The sequence below is a fragment of the Papio anubis genome, chromosome 1 (genome assembly GCF_008728515.1).
Source record: "Papio anubis isolate 15944 chromosome 1, Panubis1.0, whole genome shotgun sequence".
NCBI lineage: Eukaryota > Metazoa > Chordata > Mammalia > Primates > Cercopithecidae > Papio > Papio anubis.
The window spans coordinates 205334791-205354401 of NC_044976.1; the positions used below are offsets into that span (position 1 = coordinate 205334791).

The 19611-nt window shown below is 43.3% G+C and overlaps 1 protein-coding gene across 11 annotated transcripts in view; it reads right to left on the reverse strand.

Annotated features, from left to right (window-relative positions):
- Positions 1-19085, reverse strand: part of LYST (lysosomal trafficking regulator) — a 217585-nt gene extending 198500 nt beyond the window's left edge. For 8 of the 11 annotated variants that reach the window (XM_017953553.3, XM_017953525.3, XM_017953547.3 and 5 more), the window contains exon 1: positions 2357-2469. The gene's annotated coding sequence lies outside the window, so the exon portion shown is untranslated. Of the gene's footprint in view, positions 1-2356; positions 2470-18561 lie in introns of those variants that run through there. The other 3 variants (XM_017953559.2, XM_017953541.2, XM_017953532.3) reach the window with 2 other exon arrangements.
- Positions 19086-19611: the final 526 nt, after the last annotated feature.

Genomic DNA, 19611 nt, shown 5'->3' on the forward strand with positions numbered 1-19611 from the left:
TATGTTTATTGTGGCACTATTCACAATAGCAAAGACTTGGAACCAACCCAAATGTCCATCAATGACAGACTGGATTAAGAAAATGTGGCACATGTATACCATGGAATACTATGCAGCCATAAAAAAGGAAGAGTTCATGTCCTTTGCAGGGACATGGATGCAGCTGGAAACCATCATTCTCAGCAAACTATTGCAAGAACAGAAAACCAAACACCGCATGTTCTCACTCATAGGTGGGAACTGAATAATGAGAACACTTGTACACAGGAAGGGGAACATCACACACTGGGGCCTGTTGTGAGGTGGGGTGGGGAGGGATAGCATTAGGAGATATATCTAATGTAAATGATGAGTTAATGGGTGCAGCACACCAACATGGCACATGTATACATATGTAACAAACCTGCACATTGTGCACATGTACCCTAGAACATAAAGTATAAAAAATAAAATAAAATAAACACATCAAAATAAATAAATAAATAAAAGGTAAGGTTCTTTACTCAAAGGGTGGACTCCCTTTTCACTGAGAGTAGAAACTCAAGTCCTTAAAAGGGCCTTCAAGGCCTTACACAGTCTAATCTCCCACCACACTAACCTCTTTGACTTTATTTCTACTCCTCTTTGCTTTCTCCACCACAGCCAAATCAGCCTCTCTGCTGTCCTCAAACATGCCCAGCACACAGGGCTTCTGCGAGTCCTTCTGCCTTCCTCTCTGCTAGCACATCCTTCCCTCAGAGAGGTGCATGGATTACCTCTCACTTACTTCTGGTCTTGGCTCAAATGTCATCTTCTCTAGGAAGCCTTCCCTGACTGCCTCTAGTTAAAATTCCAACCTCTCCCCGTTCCCTGTCCTCCCTCTTCCCTGCTTTTTCTCTGTAGTACTTAACACCATCTGACACAGCACATATTTTATTTGTTTATTATCTGAGGTCCCCACTAGAATACAAGCTCCATGAAGGAGAGGATATTTATATTTTCTTAGAAAAGTAACACGCAGTAGGTGCTCAATAAATATTTACTAAATACATATATGTAATTATATAGTTTATGAAGTATTTTCATGTAAATTAAATTACAGCAATTCATTTTTCCTTATGCCCTCTCTTCTCCAAATTCTCCAATCTTTGTAGTAACAATATGGATGACAGCAAAGAGCTATCAGAAAAAGAGTTGTTGGCTACTTAACAAAGCTCTTTAAAACAGATACCCCATATTAATCAACTACATCTATAAACTGAAAGTTTAAAGTCAACATCTTTATTAGCACAGAGTAGGCATGGAATTTTAAAGTGATAGCGCAGAAGAGCCAAGAATCATCAGGAAGAAAAGTCTAATTCAGTTTGTCCTATCAATCTGTTAAACAAACAATAGGAAAATGCAACCTGCATTTGATCTTCAAGGAAACACTGGCCCAAATTCAACACGAACGCATTCAACACAGAATTCGACTCCCTTAAAATTTTCTATCTGCTTAAAACAAACCCCATTAACTATCAAGGGCTGTCGCTGGGTGTGTATGGTCTACTGAGCGTATCGGGGATGTTTTGTTGTTTTGTTTAACCAGATAAAAAGTAGCGTTAAGGAAATGTTTCTTAAAGCCTCTGTATCCCCTGGACCATTAAGCAACCCCTTCGTTGGGCTTTACACCGGGGTCTTCTTGGGTAATTTCCCAGTTTATTTAACCCATCAGAAGCGAAGGGGCATCTCAGTCAGGCTCCGTGATGCCGGAGACAGACGGCAGATGTCTCAGGGGATCCCCTGGGAAGAGAAGCTCTCGCCCAGTCAAAGGGTGTCGCGGACAGGAGGAAAGCGCGGACCGAGGCGCACGGTGGAGGTGACAGGTGGGCGAGCACCGCCGTGCAAGAGCGCGGGGAATGACCGGCTGGGTGGTGGCGCGGAAACCGTCAACTCCCATCGTCAACCTGACAGCCGGGGCCCAGCTGGGCTGAGTAGTGCAGCGGCACAGGATCAAAAAATAAAATAAAGGTAGCAACACAGTGCCGTCAGCCTGCTCGACCTCGCCCCCCGCGCGCTGCGAAATAAAGTTAGTGCCCAGTAGCCGCTGCAATGGCCCGGAGGGGCCCAGCCGAGCTCCCGCCCCCGGCTCGGCGGCTCGGCGGCTGTCAAAGGCGGCCCGGCGCCGCGAGGAGAAGTCCCAGAGCCCAGAAGCCAGAGAGGACGCCCTGAGCTGGCGCGTCAGGCCAAGTGCCCTCGCGCCCTCAGCCCGGCGGCCCCGGCCCTCAGCCCAGGCTGACTGCCACCAGCCCCAAACCGCCTCCCCTCCAAGCCACGCAGAGGGGCCGGGACCCGGAACCCTCTGCCGGCAGCGTCGGCGCCCGGCGGCGGCCTTTACCTGTTCTGTGGCAGCTGCGGCCGCCGCGCACTCCCCCTGTCCAGGAGAACCCCGAGCTGACGCCGCTGCTGCCGCCGCCGCGCACACCCCACCCCCGCCCGCTCAGGTAACCCAGGAAACCGAGAACACCACCCCCTCCCTCCCTTCGTCCGGACCCAGACCCGCTCGCCTGCGCGTGCGCTCTTGGCTCGGGCTCGCGCGTGTAAGCCCCGCCTCCTCTGGGAGGACAGCGCCGGCGTCGCAGGCGTGACGCGTGGAACCGCCGAGCCAATAGGGAAGGCAGAGGGGCGGGACGACCCTCAAGGCTGCGACCGCGGCCGGGTCTGGGTTTCTCAGCGGTGGGGGATTATACCCTGTGTCCGCACTACCACCGAGGGCTCTGCGTAGTGGGCAGTGTCAGACCCTGGGGAGAGCGAGCGCCGTTTGAGAAGCACCAAACACAAGCGCAGCGTCCGCCTCTTCCATTCAACACAGACTGTCAACCTGTCGCATTGTGTAGGTCTAGAGGATGAGGATAAAAGAAATAACGGGAAGGAGTCAGGAGAGGGAGAAAGGGTTACCCACAAGGCACCACTAGCCTTCCTCTGGGACCTGGAAAAAGCTATATTTTTAATGGTTACCGTCGGCTTCTTTCAAGAAACAAAAAGTGCTTTGCAAAGCCACTGCAGAAGTAATTCAGTGCAGTGGTGTATTTTCCAACCGACTCCTGTTCAAACACGGTTTGTATACAGTGCGCACTGTCAGTGTCATATGCCCTAATAGACCAGTCCCTCCAGAGAGTGGCAGCTGTAGGTTAAACCCAGGATGTTTTGGCTGCACCCCTGGCTCTGCGCCCAGCACGCGACTGGCAGACTGCTGCGGTAGGCGGTTTGGCATTTCAAGGGCCACCCGCCTCACCTTCTAGTCACTGAGACAGCAACGCCAGAGGTACTGGGAAAAAGCCTGAACTGTAATCGTTCGGTAGCTTTCACGTTCTACCAAACAATGCAAACTATTAATAAGCAGATAATCTACAAATTGACAGGAATTGCTGTAGAATCAACAACTCCCGTAATTTTTTGCACAGGAATTATGAAATAGAAATAATTCAAGATATTATGTACCAAGTCTATATACCAAATGTTACTCTCAATTCCTCAAACTCCCATCTGACCCAATGACAAGCAAAGTGCGTTAAGTTGCCCACTGATGTGGTTTACAGAGTGCTTTTGGAGAAAACTCCCCGGTTTAAAATATATGTTCTCTGAGGTCTGATGTTTAACCATTAGCAGTTCATATCTTTAGGCGAAGATTGCCCACTTCCTCTGGCAGGCAGTCTTTTATTTTTATTTTTTATCTTTTTTTTTTTTTTTTGAGACACATTCTCGCTCTGTCGCCCAGGCTGGAGGGCAGTGGCGGGATCTCGGCTCACTGAACCCTAACAAGTGCAGGAAATAAATACCTCAGGGAACTTATCACTCATTTAACCAGTATATAATGAGCACCCACAATGCGCTAAGTATTGTGCTGGGTGCATATGCCTGAACTGAGACAAAAAGAGGAAGCCAAACTTAACCTGTTTCATAGTTTTACCTAAAGTTGTGTCTACTTTTATTTATACATTAACTTTCACACACTAATCTTAAAAACACCCCCCTTTTTTAATGGACAAAAGAAGTCGAAGAAATATTAAGTAACAAGCTAATTTCTGTTAACCTTGAGTAGAAAATAATAGATTATCATGATTTCATTAAAGCGAAGAAAATGAAACAGACTTTAGATGATAATGGTATACAATTGGCCCTCAAAGTATTAATTGTTCGTAAAAGGCACAAAGTAATGTCATTTGTGACTATTATTTTTTCAGTACCAGTATTTTTTATTTTATTTTATTTTCGAGATGGAGCTTCACTCTTTTTTCCCTGACTGGAGTGCAGTGGCACAGTTTGGGCTCACTGTAACCTCTGCCTCCTGGGTTCAAGTGATTCTCCTTCCTCAGCCTCCCAAGTAGCTGGGATTACAGGAATGTGCTACCACACCTGGCTAATTTTGTATTTTTAGTAGAGGCAGAGTTTCATCATGTTGGTCAGGCTGGTCTCGAACTCCTGACCTCAGGTGATCCACCCACCTCTGCCTCCCAAAGTGCTGGGATTACAGGCATGAGCCACCACGCCTGGCCTTGGTTCTAGTATTTTAACTAAGCTACTGCAGTGTGTATTTTATTCAATAGTATTTTAGAACATCGATACTAAATATACATATCAAATAAAACTTAGTTTAAAAGATTTCCTAGGAACACACACAAAATGTGTAGTGAAGAACATGAAAAAGAAGAAAAAAGTAAAGTAATAAGTATATAGAAGAAAGCTCTACTTACGCATGTATCACATACTGGAAAACTTTTTAAGCCGGAAAGTCTTCAGCTAATTTGACTCCAGAATTATAATCTTAAATGAGATTGTAACATCCCAGCTTAAAACAACTCAGCTGATGTAAATGTGCATAATTTCACATTTAATTATTCTCCAAAATACCTTTAAAAAGTATTGTGACTAAATGGATATATAAATCAAATCATGTCACATCTCTGTATTGGCTCTCCACTTCTCTCAGATAAAAGTCAAAGTCCTTACAGTGGCCTACAGAGCTCTATACCATCTGGATCCTCATAACTTCGTCTCTTTCTACTCTCCCATCACTACCTACATACCTGCTTCTTTACTGTTTACCAGACATGCCAGATACAGTCTTGCTTTAAGAACTTTGCACTGACTGGCACCTCTGCTTGAAATTTGTTTTCTCCACATTGGCTGCAGTTGTAACCCCTTTATCTCCTCCATGTTTTTGCTCAAATTTCACCTCTCAATGAGGTCTACCCTCAATACTGCCCTTAAAGTAGGTAAGAGGGGCCTCTGCCCCGGACCCCACACATGAATGGACCTCATCTCACAAATGTTCCCTAAAATAATTGTATTTAAAAACATTGTCACTTCTTGGGGGAGGGCGTGGTGGCGTTGGTGAGAGTTGACACAGTTGTTAAATCAAGTTTAGCCTAAAACTGCCTCCTTGCATGTTTTAAGTTCAGCCTAAAGGTTTTTCTGTACATCCTGAACTATAACAAATGAAGGTGTAAACAGGCCGTAGCCCACAACTGTGTCAATTCCTGAGTTTTGGCCAATCAAATGTAGCCAACTGTTTGAACTGTGTTCTAATAGGGCAAATGCTGAGCTGCAACCAATCCAGTTGTTTCTGTACCTCACTTCCATTTTCTGTACATCACTTTCCTTTTTCTGTCCATAAATCTCCCACCGCGTGGCTGCACTGGAGCCTCCCTTGGCTCAAAAGGCTGCCTGATTCACGAATCATTTGTTGCTCGGTTGAACTTTAAATTTAATTCAGTTGAAGTGTTTCTTTTATCACAGTGTAACCTGTAACTCTAAACATCAGCTCTTTCATAGCACCCATCAGCTTCTGACATACTATATAATGTGTCTATTTCTTATGCTTATTTTCATTGTCACCCCCGTTTAGACTATGGGTTCCACAAGGGCAACAATCTTTGTTCTATTTCTGTTCTATCCCAAGGACCAGAACAGTGCCTGGCACTTAGTAGGCACTCAGTAAATATTTGGATAAATAGTTAAATTAAGAAAATTTTGTTGAAAATTCAAATGAATATCCAAACAGTAAGTTGACCATAATTTTGGAGCTGGACAATCTCACTGTCTACTACAATGCATGGGAACAGAAATGGATTTGTGAAGTGGTAGAGGAATACAAGACTGTGATTTCAGCAATAGCAAGAAGGTCAGAATTATACAGATGAATAAAATTATGCATTTGACTAAAGACCTGCATCAATTTAATTTTGAGTGTCACTTTAATTTTGAAGTGCTTTACCTTATTAGGATGCATATACATCTTTTAAAATGGTGCATCTTGGTAGCCACCTTGAAACTTTATTGAAGAGGTCAATTCGTAATTAATGTCTTCATTAAGTTGTTACCAACATCCACTTCATTTTGCAAAAGTTATCAGATTTGGTTGTATTATGATTCTTTCATGTAATTTTCTCTACTAAATCACTGATAGCATTTGAAATCCCTAAAAGTATTGTCAGAGGCGTCCTAACTAGAGTGACTGCATCTTGAATAAAGGCCAGATAAAGCCAAATCTGCTGTGTTACATTGCCAAGGGCTTGGGCACGGTTGGTCACAAGATGTTTATGGTTGAGGGAATGAGTTAATGATGCTAATAACTAATTAAAGACCCAGAATTTATGGAACTGTCCTAGTACTTTAAGAACAAAAAGTATTCTTAGTTTAAGACTAAGTGTTGCTTTAAAGATTATAATATAATACACTCATTAATTCTTGCTGAATTCAATAGTAACATAGGAAAATAACAATACTAATAGCATGTCACAAGCTGATCACAAGCCTTTGTAATAAAGTACACTATTCTTAACAACCTATATAAGCAAGCACTACCTTTAAGGTAGTGAGTTCCTCCTTTTGCTTTCTGAGGACACCCTACTCTGTAATTGAGTAGTCTCTAATAAACTATCTTAACTTCACTATACTCTGCAGCTCACCCTGAATTCTTTCCTGTGCAAGATCCAAGAACCTGCTCTCGAGGTCTGGGACAAGACTCCTTTTCTGGTGATAGTATCTATACTTTACTCAAAAACTCTCATGTCTTTGGATTAAGAGATTTATACACGTGGGGGAGGAAAAGTTTCCTCGACCCTCCTAGGGTTCCTGGCTGGCTCTGAAATAAAACAAAGACAGATTAACAGGGAAAAAATATATAAATTTATTTAATCAAAGTTTTACATAACATGGGGCCAAGCACAGTGGCTCACGCCTGTAATTCCAGCACTTTGGGAGGCCAAGGTGGGTAAATCACCTGAAGTCAGGAGTTTGTGACCAGCCTGGCCAATGTGGTGAAACCCAGTCTCTGCTAAAAATGCAAAAATTAGCCAGGCGTAGTTGCACGTCTGTGTAGTCTCAGCTGCTCGGGAGGCTGAAGCAGGAAAATCACTTAAACTGGGAGGCAGAGATTGCAGTGAGCCAGGATCACACCACTGCACCCCAGCCTGAGCGACGGAGTGAGATTCTGTCTCAAAAAAAAAAAAAAAAAAGTTTTATGTAACATGAAAGACTTTAGAAATGAAGACCAGAAGACCCAAGGATAACTGCCCGTTTTTCTGCTTAGAATCAATGAAGAATTGACAGCACTATAGAAATGTGATTGGACAAAGGAGTTTGATCTCATGGTAACAGACTGAGGGGGAATCCAGCAATGCCTGTCTGTTCCGATTCTTCTTGGCATCTCTATGCACCATTCCTTCTTCCCAGATACAGGGCAGGATGCCTCTGGAATGAAGGTCTTATGACCTAGAATCATCCAACAGGGGAGGTCAGAGAATTTTTTTATGGCCAGCTTTTATACAGAAAGTTGGGGAGAAAGAGTGGCTCACACCTGTAATCCCGGCTCTTTGGGAGGCGGGCAGATCACTTGAGTTCAGGAGTTCAAGAGCAGCCTGGCCAACACGGTGAAACCCTATCTCTACTAAAAATATAAAAAATTAGCCAGGTGTGGTGGTGCACGCCTGTAGTCCCGGCTACTTAGGAGGCTGAAGCAGGAGAATCCCTTGAACCTGGGAAGCGGAGGTTACGGTGAGCCGAGATCCCACCACTGCACTCCAGCCTGGGTGACAGAGCGAGACTCCATCTCAAAAAACAAAAAGAAAGTTGGGAAGAAAAAGAATAATATGCCTGGCGGTTTATGGCTTGCTTTGTGGTGGAGGAGTTCTACTTTCTATGGCTTGCCTTAGAGTTTCCACGGCCTATCTTGAAGGAGAAAGAGAAGCAGGAGAAAGGAGGGGGAGAGAAGGTGAAACAGATCTTGCTTCTGAGGCTCTCTTGGTTTCCTGCAGTTCGTTCAAAGTATTCAGCATGCCAAGGCACCAAACTTTGGGGTATTGCGTTGAGTCCTGACATAAACATCAAAAATTATTTCCTTGAGGTGACCGTTCCAACCAACCAAAAGTGTTAACACAACTGAAACTTCCCCTGTCCTGTGGAAACCTCAGGCCGAATGTGTCTTAGTGTTCTACTTTCGTATGTAGAAAGACTGTACTTGTGGGCAACAGTGTCGTTAATTCTCATACAAGTTTTTTTTTCCCATTTAAAAATTCTGACCTGTTTTTCTGCTTACAACAGAAAATATATGCTATAGTAATAAACTCAAACACTAGAGAAATATACAATATACAATGTAGGAAATGGAAGTATTCCATGATCTCACCCTGGAGACAATCATTGGGAATTGACGGACATGCCCACAGGTGTTTTAGTAGACACACACACAAATACACAGAGTTGCGGTTATTATTGTGCTATTATTACTATCACCACCACTATCATTGAAAAAAGAGGAATTTGGGTCCATTATTGAGCATAATTCTTAGCCAAGTGGTTTACTTGGCATTACTAACTTTAACAGCCAATATTTATCTATCTTAATTCCCAATATATTCCTGCAGTCTACACATTTCTGAGTAACTTTCACCTGAAACCACACTAGCTGTTTATTTTGGAAGAGCAAACTCAATCTGTCCTACACAATAGACAGGCTAAGAAGTGCAAGGAAATTAAGAAACATTATCATTTGAAATACAGGTTTCCTATTCATTCCTGTTTATAAAGCCAAGAGCCCAGGTTATCTGAGCAGATTAAAAATTACAAGGACTCGCTAAAACTCTTGGTTACTCATTCAGAAGGAAATGGAAAAACACAGATAGTATAAGTTCTCAGCAGATGCATAGAACAGAGTATCACTTGACCACTTCAAAACAGCAGTTGAAAAGGGTGAGTCAGAGTCAAGGTAAGGAACAGGTAAAGATATATATGTGTGTTTCACTGCCTTCTCGAAAAATGGTACTACATAAAAAGATTCTGAGTATGTACACTTCACCATTCTATAAACACTACAATTTTGCACCATTTCAAAAAATGTCTCCAACTCTACCTAGTCCTACATGCAGAATCCACTACAGTAGTAAGATTGCAAGATTGATCTGTTATTTCAGACCTTCATTTAGTTATTGGGTATTTTCTGTATACTTGCAATGTTCAAGGCTTTGGAATGAAAGACATTCTGGGTCTGCTTGGACTCCAGACGAGTAAACAAGCAATTATAGAAGAGGGAGATGAAGGTTATGGCAACATTGTACGTAGGATTCTCTGGAGCAACACCCAGGAACATCCAACCCCCATCCCGGGATCATAAAAAGCTTCTTGGAAAGGCAACCTCTAAACTTGAGATGCAAACACTCAGTGGGCTTTGAGCAAACCAGTTTTTCCTAATGTTTTAAGCACCTCCAGTCTAGGATAAATTTTTTAAAATAAGAGTAATGCAGTGGGTTTTTCATAAAGCTAATTTTATCCAAAGGACTGTCCTTTATTCTGAAACTAAGCCCTTCCTACTTTTGGAGAATTTAAATAATCTTCCTTTTATGATACAGAAATAACAGTTTGGATATCTCAAATAGCCTTTCTGGACCAATCAGTTGACAATTAAGAGTTGGACATTTGATTGGTCCCTGAAAGGGTTTGTTGTTTTGTTGGTGGTGTTGATATGGTTGTTATTTGTATGTGCGTGTGTATGCATAGACGTGTGTGCATAAAATCTATGTGTCCAGAAACAACTGACAGCCGAGCTAGGATGGACAGCAAGGGTGTTCCAAACCCAGGCTCCTCCTCCAACCAGCAGCATCAGCCTTACCTGGGAGCTTGAGAGAAACACAGAATCTCAGGCCATGCCCCAGACTTACTGAGTCAGGCTTGGCATTTTAACATGATCCCTGGGTGATTTACATGCACGTTAAAGTGCATTTTGTTCGCTCTATTCCTAAAATAGAGGGAACAGCAGGGGAAAGCCTGGTGGGAAAGATCACGGTGGTTTGAAGATCTTTTCCAAAGTGAAAGAGTCAAGGCCACAATTCAGGGAGGCTGAGAATGATGCTGGCAAGGCAGGCAGGAGGGTGGAGGAAGATGATTTGTGTTTTCCCCCTGCTCCCACTGTAGCTGCATAGATCACTGTTCCCTATTTCCTACAGTCATTTTTAACTAAGGCATGTTCTATGTCGCTTACAATGTCCAATCACTTATTGAAAAACCTCAAAGCACATGTTAAATATCCTGGGACAAATATCTTGGGCCTATTGTGTGGCAATTAGTGGGATGCTGATTAAGCATTTCATAACTATAATAACAAGTTATTCTGATTCTCCAGAGTGGCTGGTGGAGAGTCTGTTTTAATAAGGACCAGACACCAAAGGATAAAAATTTACCCTAAGCCATGGGGCAGCCACGTCATGCTGATGGAAGGAGTCCTGCCCCACACAATTGCTTGGTTGTCTAAATTAGTTTTCATCCTATACCTGCATAAGAACTGTGCTGCAGCCTGGGCAACATGGCGAGACTCTATCTCTACAAAAGTAAAAAATTAGCCAGGCATGGTGGCACACGCCTGTGGTCCCAGCTACATGGGAGGCTGAGGCAGGAGGATGGCTTGAGCACAGGAGTTTGAGGCTTGTAGTGAGGTATGATATTCAAATCTGGGCGACAGAGTAAGACTTTGTTTCAAACAAACAAACAAACAAAAACAAACAAACTGCATTGAATGTACTAAAGGCATGATCTTTCCCTATTTATGAGTTAGGATTTAAATTAAAATATGCTTTTTCTAGGCCGGGCATGGTGGCTCATGCTTGTAATCCCAGTACTTTGGGAGGCTGAGGCAGGTGGTTCACTAGAGTCCAGTAGTTTGAGACCAGCCTGGCCAACATGGTGAAATCCCAACTCTACTAAAAATACAAACATTAGCCAGGCATGGTGGCAGCATTTTCTTTTTTATCTGCTAAAAGGCAAAGAACATCTCACATGGCCAAAAAACCAAAACACAATCCAATATAGTTTTCCCTCCCTCTCTTGCTTCCCACAGTATTACTATTGTTATTTTCTTTAAAAAAAAAAAAAAAAAAGTTTGTCTTCTCAAATACACTTTGAGTTTATTAAGTTGTGGGAACTGCATTTTGACTTTTTGTGTTCCCAAGTGCCCAAGATAGCAGTTGCTCAATTAATTTTTTAGATAAATGAGGAAGCTGATGACACAGAAGAATACAAATAGTTGAATGAATTCTCTATGATCTGTAGCCACATGGCCAACAGTTGCTAGAGCTGATTCTCATATTTGGGGAGATTTTATTTAAATTCTGATTTTTTGTTCCTGGCAGATCGGAGTATTTGACTTCTGTGTGCACTATGATGTAACATCCTGTTTGTTAAGAAAGTGCTGTTTTCTGCAAAGGGAAACTAAACTAGTAAAAATGACACAATCATTTGCCCAGCTCACTACATAAGCTAATTTGAGAGGCACAGGCCTGTCATATTTGGAATCGAAACTGAATATTAGTGTGGCATGGTCCACTTTAAGCCTAACCTATGTTTACCACTAGAATTTAGATGGTCCGAGTTATAGGGGTCCTGGTGGGGCAACCCCAGGCATTGGTTCAGATGAGTGACTGAAGAACTCTCATTCAGACCTTCCCAGGTACAAAAGCTTATCTGATAATAAAAGTTGGGTTGCAGAATGGAGCAGGTGATTGTAAGCACGACAGAGGGTCTGGCATCCAGATTTGCTCCTTACCTGTTTCCTAGATGTTTCTATGTCCAGTCCTGGACAAAAGCATCTGAGATTTAAAACAGAAAGGCTTATTTTCCCTAAAATGTCTGTGGGATCCCTGGTCGAAGTCAGCACTGATATGCTATCCATATAACAGGGTGGTTACACCAGAGAAAAGAGAACAGCCCTGTCCTGCTATCCAGAGGGGCCAGCACCACACACCAGCCATGAGAGAGAGAGGTCACTCAGTCTATCAGGTGTTTGCTGGAGCCTCTGATGGAAGAAAAATCCTTCTCCCTCCCCAGATTGTGCTGACATCAGAGGAGGAAATATGGGAATCATGGGAACACAGAATTCAGTTTGTAAACAGTTCACTTATGGTCAACTTTTTGTTGTTGTTGTTGCTGTTGTTGTTGTTTTTGGAAATGGGGTTTCACTCTTCTTGCCCAGGCTGGAGTACAATGGCACAATCTCCACTCACCGTAAACTCCGCCTCCCAGGTTCAAGCAATTCCCCTGCCTCAGCCTCCTGAGTAGCTGGGATTACAGGCATGCACCACCACATCCGGCTGATTTTGTATTTTTAGTTAGACATGGGGATTCTCCATGTTGATCAGGCTGATCTCAAACTCCCAACTTCGGGTAATCCGCCCACCTTGGCCTCACAAAGTGCTGGGATTACAGGCGTGAGCCACCGCGCCTGGCTGGTCAACTTTTTTTTTTTTTTTAATGTTTCTATTCCGTGAGTACAGTTCTGAGACAATTGTATCGCTTAGCAGTGTAGATGTAGCCCAGGTGGGCCATCTTATGGAAAATAAAATGTGTGATCTATTCTGAAGTATCTGACAATGTCTGCCACAAAAAAATAATAATAATAAATCTAAAACCCACATTGATATTGGAGCAAATGCAGACATTAGGTTGGAAAACCAATCACTGAAATATAATATCAAGAAGACAGGGCAACAGGGTGTTACTAGATTCTAGAAATCTGAGGAAGACCGTTGACTCAGATAAGATATATCAAATCACCTTTGTGAATTGGGAAGGGCCTCAAATATGCAAGGCATTTAAACATGTCTGGGCCCACTTAATAGTGTAATCTTCTGGATCTTTATAGTTTTAAAAATCATCCTGTCACTTCGCACATGTTGGCAAGGTAGGATAGCGTAATCAGCAAAGCTCCAAGGCCACATCCCCAGGGGCGGGTGAACTCCGCCTTCAGCTGCACAGGGGACTCCAGGCCAGGAGGTAGTCTTGGCAAATTGCATTCCCACTCTGAGCAATGAGGGACTGGCTTGTGGCAGAGCAACTCTAGCTCTGCAAGTGGACTCTGTGGCGGGTGTGCAAGCTGCCATTGAACTCAGCTTCTCCTGAATTCTGTGTGATTTCAAGAAGATACTCTCCCTTCTATCCCACTCTCCCTGATTCCACCTCCTTGGACACATGTTCCCTAATAGTCAGATACTAGCAACCTGAAGTAAAAATAATGATGGCTGCCCTGCTTCTGCCATTGTGGCTCCTACTGCCCAAGTTCCTCCTCCAGACACAGAAGCACCAGCCAAGATTTTGAGGTCACCAAATCACAGTAATAGCTGACCAGGAAATGTATTGTAAAACACCGTCACAGGACCTCTCACCCAGCAGGATAACCTCTCCTGATTTGTTTCCTGCCAAACCCATAGTACCATTTTTGGAACTCAGCTGCTGACTGATAATTAGGTCTAATAGGAGAGCAAGGGTTTCCTGATGGGATACAGACAACACCATATTTACTGGCAGCTGTGCCTTTGCTAATTGTTGGAAACTTGGCTTTTAACCCGTGCTTGCCGCCCACCATGCTGGGCTTAGGCAATCCAATGAACACAGTTCTTCACACATTAATATTTTTAAAAAAATTTTTTATAGATTTAGAGGTGCAAGTGCAATTGTATTACATGGATATAGTGAGTAGTGGTGAGGTCAGGGCTGTTAGTGTACCCATCACCTGAGTAGTGAACATTGTACCCAATAGGCAACACATTTTTTTAAGAGACAGGGTCTTGTTCTATAGCCCTGTCTGGAGTTTTGGGTGCAATCATAGCTCACTGTAACTTCAAACCCCTGGGCTCAAGCAGTCCTCCCATCTCAGCCTCCCAAAGCACTGGGATTACAGGTGTAAACCACCACTATCAGCCATTCTTCACACATTGAAGACAACTATGAGGTGAGTATCCCTACCCACTTGTGGCTGACTTTTAATACGCGGAAATGATATTAGAGCATTTATCACTGGGGAGAATACATTTGCAGGTATGGGGGTGAATTCTGACCAAGGCGGGCGTATAATAGATATCTGAAGGCAAGACAAATCTTTGGCCACTGGGGACTGGTTTTGCAAAAGGGGGGAGCATATGGCAGGAATGGTTGCCTGCCAACAATATTCACCTCAAGAACTGCTGAGTAGCATCCCAGGTGCTACCTGTGTTAACTGGTTCCCTAACCAGACACCCGACAACGTGTGTGGAGGACACTGTTTGAAGGGAAAGAGAACAGGGAAAAATATTTTCCTCCAGATACATAGTCTGTTCCTTTAACCCATTCATTATACTCATCTTTTCCCCTCTAATCAGAAATGCCACTTTTATTGCACTGACTGCCTTTCAGTTTTCCAGGCTGTTTCTGAGCATTCTAAAACAGAGAAATATGGAGCCATAAACTGAAAGCCCTGAGAATGGATCTAGCTTTTTTTCTTTCTTTTTTTTTTTTTTTCTTTTGAGACAGACTCTCACTCTGTCACCCAGGCTGGAGTGCAGTGGCACGATTTCGGCTCACTGCCATCTCTGCCTCCTGGGTTCAAGTCATTCTCCTGCCTCAGCCTCCCAAGTAGCTGGGATTACGGGCACGCGCCACCACGCCCGGCTAATTTCTGTATTTTTAGTAGAGACGCGGTTTCACCATGTTAGCCGGGGTGATCTCGAACTCCTGACCTCAGGAGATCTGCCCACCTCGGCCTCCCAAAGTGCTGGGATTACAGGTGTGAGCCACCATGCCCAGACTGAGAATGGATCTAAGTTTCTCAGAAGAGCAAACTCTTGTCTCGTTTTTTCTTCGAGTTATCAGCAATTACGTGCACAGCACTATACCTTTTATGTCTTGTATTTATAAGTCATTAGTTAGGCCGTCTGAATTCTCTAATTGTCTCAAACATGTTTTGTTTTTTTTTTTTTTTTTTGTATTGACCACTTCCTCAATTTCAGAGAAGAAGGAAGACTATATCTCACTCAATATTAGTTTAGCAATATATGTGAAAAAAACTCAGTAGACTTGCCTTATACTGCCTTCCCTTGTGGCGAATCAATAGCATAGACATTCTGAAAACATGGACGGTAAGAATGGAGGTGGTAAGATGTACAAGTAAGTTGATTAGTCAGTTATTCTAAGGATCCCGTGTTGATTTATTACTCGGTAAAAGTGTCATCATTTGACACCATCATAACAGTGACTATACACACGTCTTTGCCACACCTGATATGTACAGCAAACCAGAAAGAATCATGGGAAGTGGGTTAGGGTATTTATTCTAATGCTATAACCGATACTGCCTAGATGGAATGTACACATACCATGTAGGACTTTCTGTCTCTTTTTACCAAGAGTATTTTTTCTATTCTTGCCTCAGGGCTTTCCTTCTCTGTGCCTATTCCTTTTTCATGGAAAACTGTCTCCTCAATTGCGATGTTTTAAAATCCCACCAGCACTTATCTTATCACCCTAAATGTCCCCACGATTCTACTTCATCTTCAAAGATTTTTCTTACGCAAATGGGAAGATCAAGTATTGCTGCTTTTTGTCCCTTAAAGAATTCCATTTAGCGGCCGGGCACGGTGGCTCACACCTGTAATCCCCGCACTTTGGGAGGCTGAGGCGGGTGGATCACCAGACGTCAGGAGTTCAAGAACAGCCTTACCAACATGGTGAAACCCCATCTCCACTAAAAATACAAAAATTAGCTGGGCATGATGTCAGGCGCCTGTAATTCCAGCTGCTTGGGAGGCTGAGGCAGGAGAATCGCTTAAACCCGGGAGGTGGAGATTGCAGTGAGCTGAGATCGTACCACTGCACTCCAGCCTGGGTGACAGAGCCTGTCTCAAAAAAAAAAAAAGAATTCAATTTAGCTTCCTTTGAGAGAGGACCATGAGTCCAATTTACTGCCATTTGAGTCTGCAATAAAAGGAAAGGATCCCTAGCATTACATGGGATGCTGGTCATTGTGATAATTCAGATGATCTCACTTTTTTGAGGCTACCAGAATGCTTTCACTTGGGTTGCCTTATCATCATGAATGTAAAGGGGTGCTTGTTATTTTACTGAGGGTAAAATCAGCCTAGAAAATTAAGTGACTTGCTAAACATGATGTGCAGGGCAGGGCTGGAACTGGGGTTCCTAACTCCAAATTCCCAAGTAGGTCATAACAAAGTGATAACTACAAAACTTACCCACTGGTATTCTTAAAAGGATTTTCTCCTTAGAAGTATTTTGCCAGAGTTTAATTTTAGATTGCAAGTGTTATTCACACTGTCACGTTTCAACAGGTTTGCAAGTTCTTTTGTGTGGAAAACATACTTTTACCACAGGGAAGAGTCAGATGTTCTTTGCAGAGTCTTTGTTGTGCTTTAATTATCTAAAATTACTCCTTGGGAATTTGTATATAGCTACATTACCACATTGAAGATGCATATTTAACATGCACAATCAGCTTTGAGGAAAAATAATAGGGGTTTGAATTACCATACCATCCAACAATTACACTTCTGGTACATATCAAAGAGTGAAAGCAGGATCCCAAAGAGCTATTGGTACACCCATGTTCATAGCAGCATTATTCACAAAAGCCAAAGGGGAAGCAATGCAAGTGTCTATTGATAGATGAATAAAGAAAATGTGATACGTGTTTTATATATATATATACACACACATATATATATCACTGTGTGTGTGTATATATATATTTACATATACGTACATATATACATATATGCAATGGAATATTATTCAACGTTAAAAAGAAAAGAAATTCTGACACGTGCTGCAACATGGATGAATCTTGAAGGCATGATGCTAAGTGAAAAAAACCTATCACAAAAGGACAAACCCTACATATAACGTATATAGAGTAGTCAAATTCACATAGACAGAAAATAGAATGGTGGTTGCCAGAAGCTGGAGGATAGAAGGAAATGAGGAGTTAGTGTTTAATGGGTACAAAATTTCAGCTGGGGAAGTTTAAAATGTCCTGGAAATGGATAGTAGTGGTGGTTACACAAGAATGTGAATGTACTTAATGTCACTAAACTGTACATTTAAAAATTGTTAAAATGATACATTTTATGTTATGTATATTTAAACACACACACTCTCACACACACACACTGTCTCTCTTTCACTCACACACATGCACACACACACACACACGAATAGGAGGCAGAATACTTAATCCAGATCTGGAGGAAGGAGGATGGGGAAGGCTTCACAAAGGAGGTGGCTTTGTCTTGAAAAAAGAGGAGGAGTTTGTCAGGCAGGACAAGAGAAAGATATTCCAGGCTGAGGGAATAGCATAGGAAGTAAGGAGGCAATTCCAAGGTCATGTTAGGAGAACAGCAGGTAATCCAGGTGATGACAGTCCTGGACTCTTGCTGGAGATAAAGCTGTAATGGCAGAGGGAGCCGATCTTGAAAGCTCCTGCGTGCCATGCAGAAGCTTTGGACTTCATTGCATAGGTACTGGGAAGCTCCTGGAGTCCATTAAGCTGGAGATATGACCAAGCTTGCATTTCAGAAAGAGAATGTGGGCAGTTGCATGAAGAGAGGATTGGAGGTGAAAGGGACTAGAGGCAGAAACAATGGTGAGGAGACTCTTGCAATAGCCCAAGAGAAAGATGATAAGGGCCCCAGCTGAGGGTATGTGGAAACTGAGAGAGGCGTTAAGAGGGTGTAGGAACCTACGAGAGGTGGTAAGCGAAACCTAAGGGTGTGAGATAGCCTTAGCATAAATCAGAAATATAACAGAGGCTGAAGGGTTCGGGAGGGCTAGCAGTGAGAAGTGAGAAGGAGAGAAAGAGTAAGTCCATGTTGGATATGTTCAGTTTCATGTGCCTTGTCTAAAAACATCCCACATGAGTCCATCTGCACACGTGTACTGAGTGAGTCCTTATAACTACGCCATGACCCAGACAAATAATCTCAATTTTACTGGCACCCGAGAATCAGATTGGAATCTCTCCAATGAATGTCTTTGGCTCACCCCACTCCAGAAAAGTATCCATATTCTCCCTCCTCAAATACTCTCCTCTACGGTTTCTCTGCAGTCCTGGCCACTCTCTGAGCAAGTATTCTGCAGGGGTCAGCTCCTGGAGGCAACAGGACTGCCAGGAATTCATCCACCAGTCACCTTTTTCTGTGGTACTTAAAGCTCTCAGTCTGCACCCAGCCTGCCCTCCTAAGCCGCCCATGCTCTCGGCTGGCACTGAAAAGTCTCAGAAACACTTTAACCTACCTGAACAGTGATTACCTGCTTTAGATGAGCAAGGAACTCTTTGTTGCAGGCTAATTAGCAACCATCTTCCCAGGTAGCTGCAATGAAACTGGTCTCTTCCATGCCATTAGGCAAGCCGGGTCTCTTGTTTGCAGTTAGATCCTGGCTTCTGCTCAGCTGACTTAGGGTAGGATTATTCTCCTGGCATTGAGGAACATGCACGGTTGAGTCAAACAGCCCAAAACCCCATTAGATGGCAAGGGAAATTTCTGCTGTACTCTGATGTCACCCAGGGAAGACACAGGAACAGATGGTGAAGGCAAAAGCTTCATGCACCACAGAAACCTCAGAATACAACTTTTCCATGTAAGAATGAATAAACTGCTGAAAGAGGCCAAAACCCCAAACCCTCTGCTGTGAAGACTGCTCTTCTCAAAGTCAAAAGGTCATTGGGATGGCTTCTTAGAAGCCCTTGCGTTGCTTTTTCATTTGGTAACGGGGCTAGGAAATCTCTGTGTCACCAGGAAGGCGAGTGGCCCTCTCTCCCTCTGGCTCTTTGGCAGGTGGCCACGCTTGTATCACATGGGGAATTTGGCAAATCAAGTCCGATTCTTTTGCAGTGTAGCTGCAGCAAGGATTTCCAGTTAGTGATTTTGTGGTGGCTCCTATGAGTCATAATTCCCTGATTCTTCTGCAGAGGGGGCGGACCTAAGTTTGTCCTTGTGAGGACCATCATTACTCTTGGTTTGAGAACGCTGCAGTCCTTGGAGGACATAGAACTAAACCCCAAAATCTGAGTTCTTTTTTCAGAGACGAGGTTTCGCTCTGTCATCCAGGCCAGAGTGCAGTGGCACAATCATGGCTCACTGCAGCCTAGATCTCCTGGGCTCAAGAGATCCTCCTGCATCAGCCTCCCAAGTAGTTGGGACTACGGGCATGAGCCAACATGCCCAGCTAATTTTTTAACGTTGCCCAGGCTGGTCTTGAACTCCTGGCCTCAGGCATCCTCTTGCCTCAGTCTCCCAAAGCCATGGTTTACAGACATGAATCACTGTACCTGGCCCAGAATAT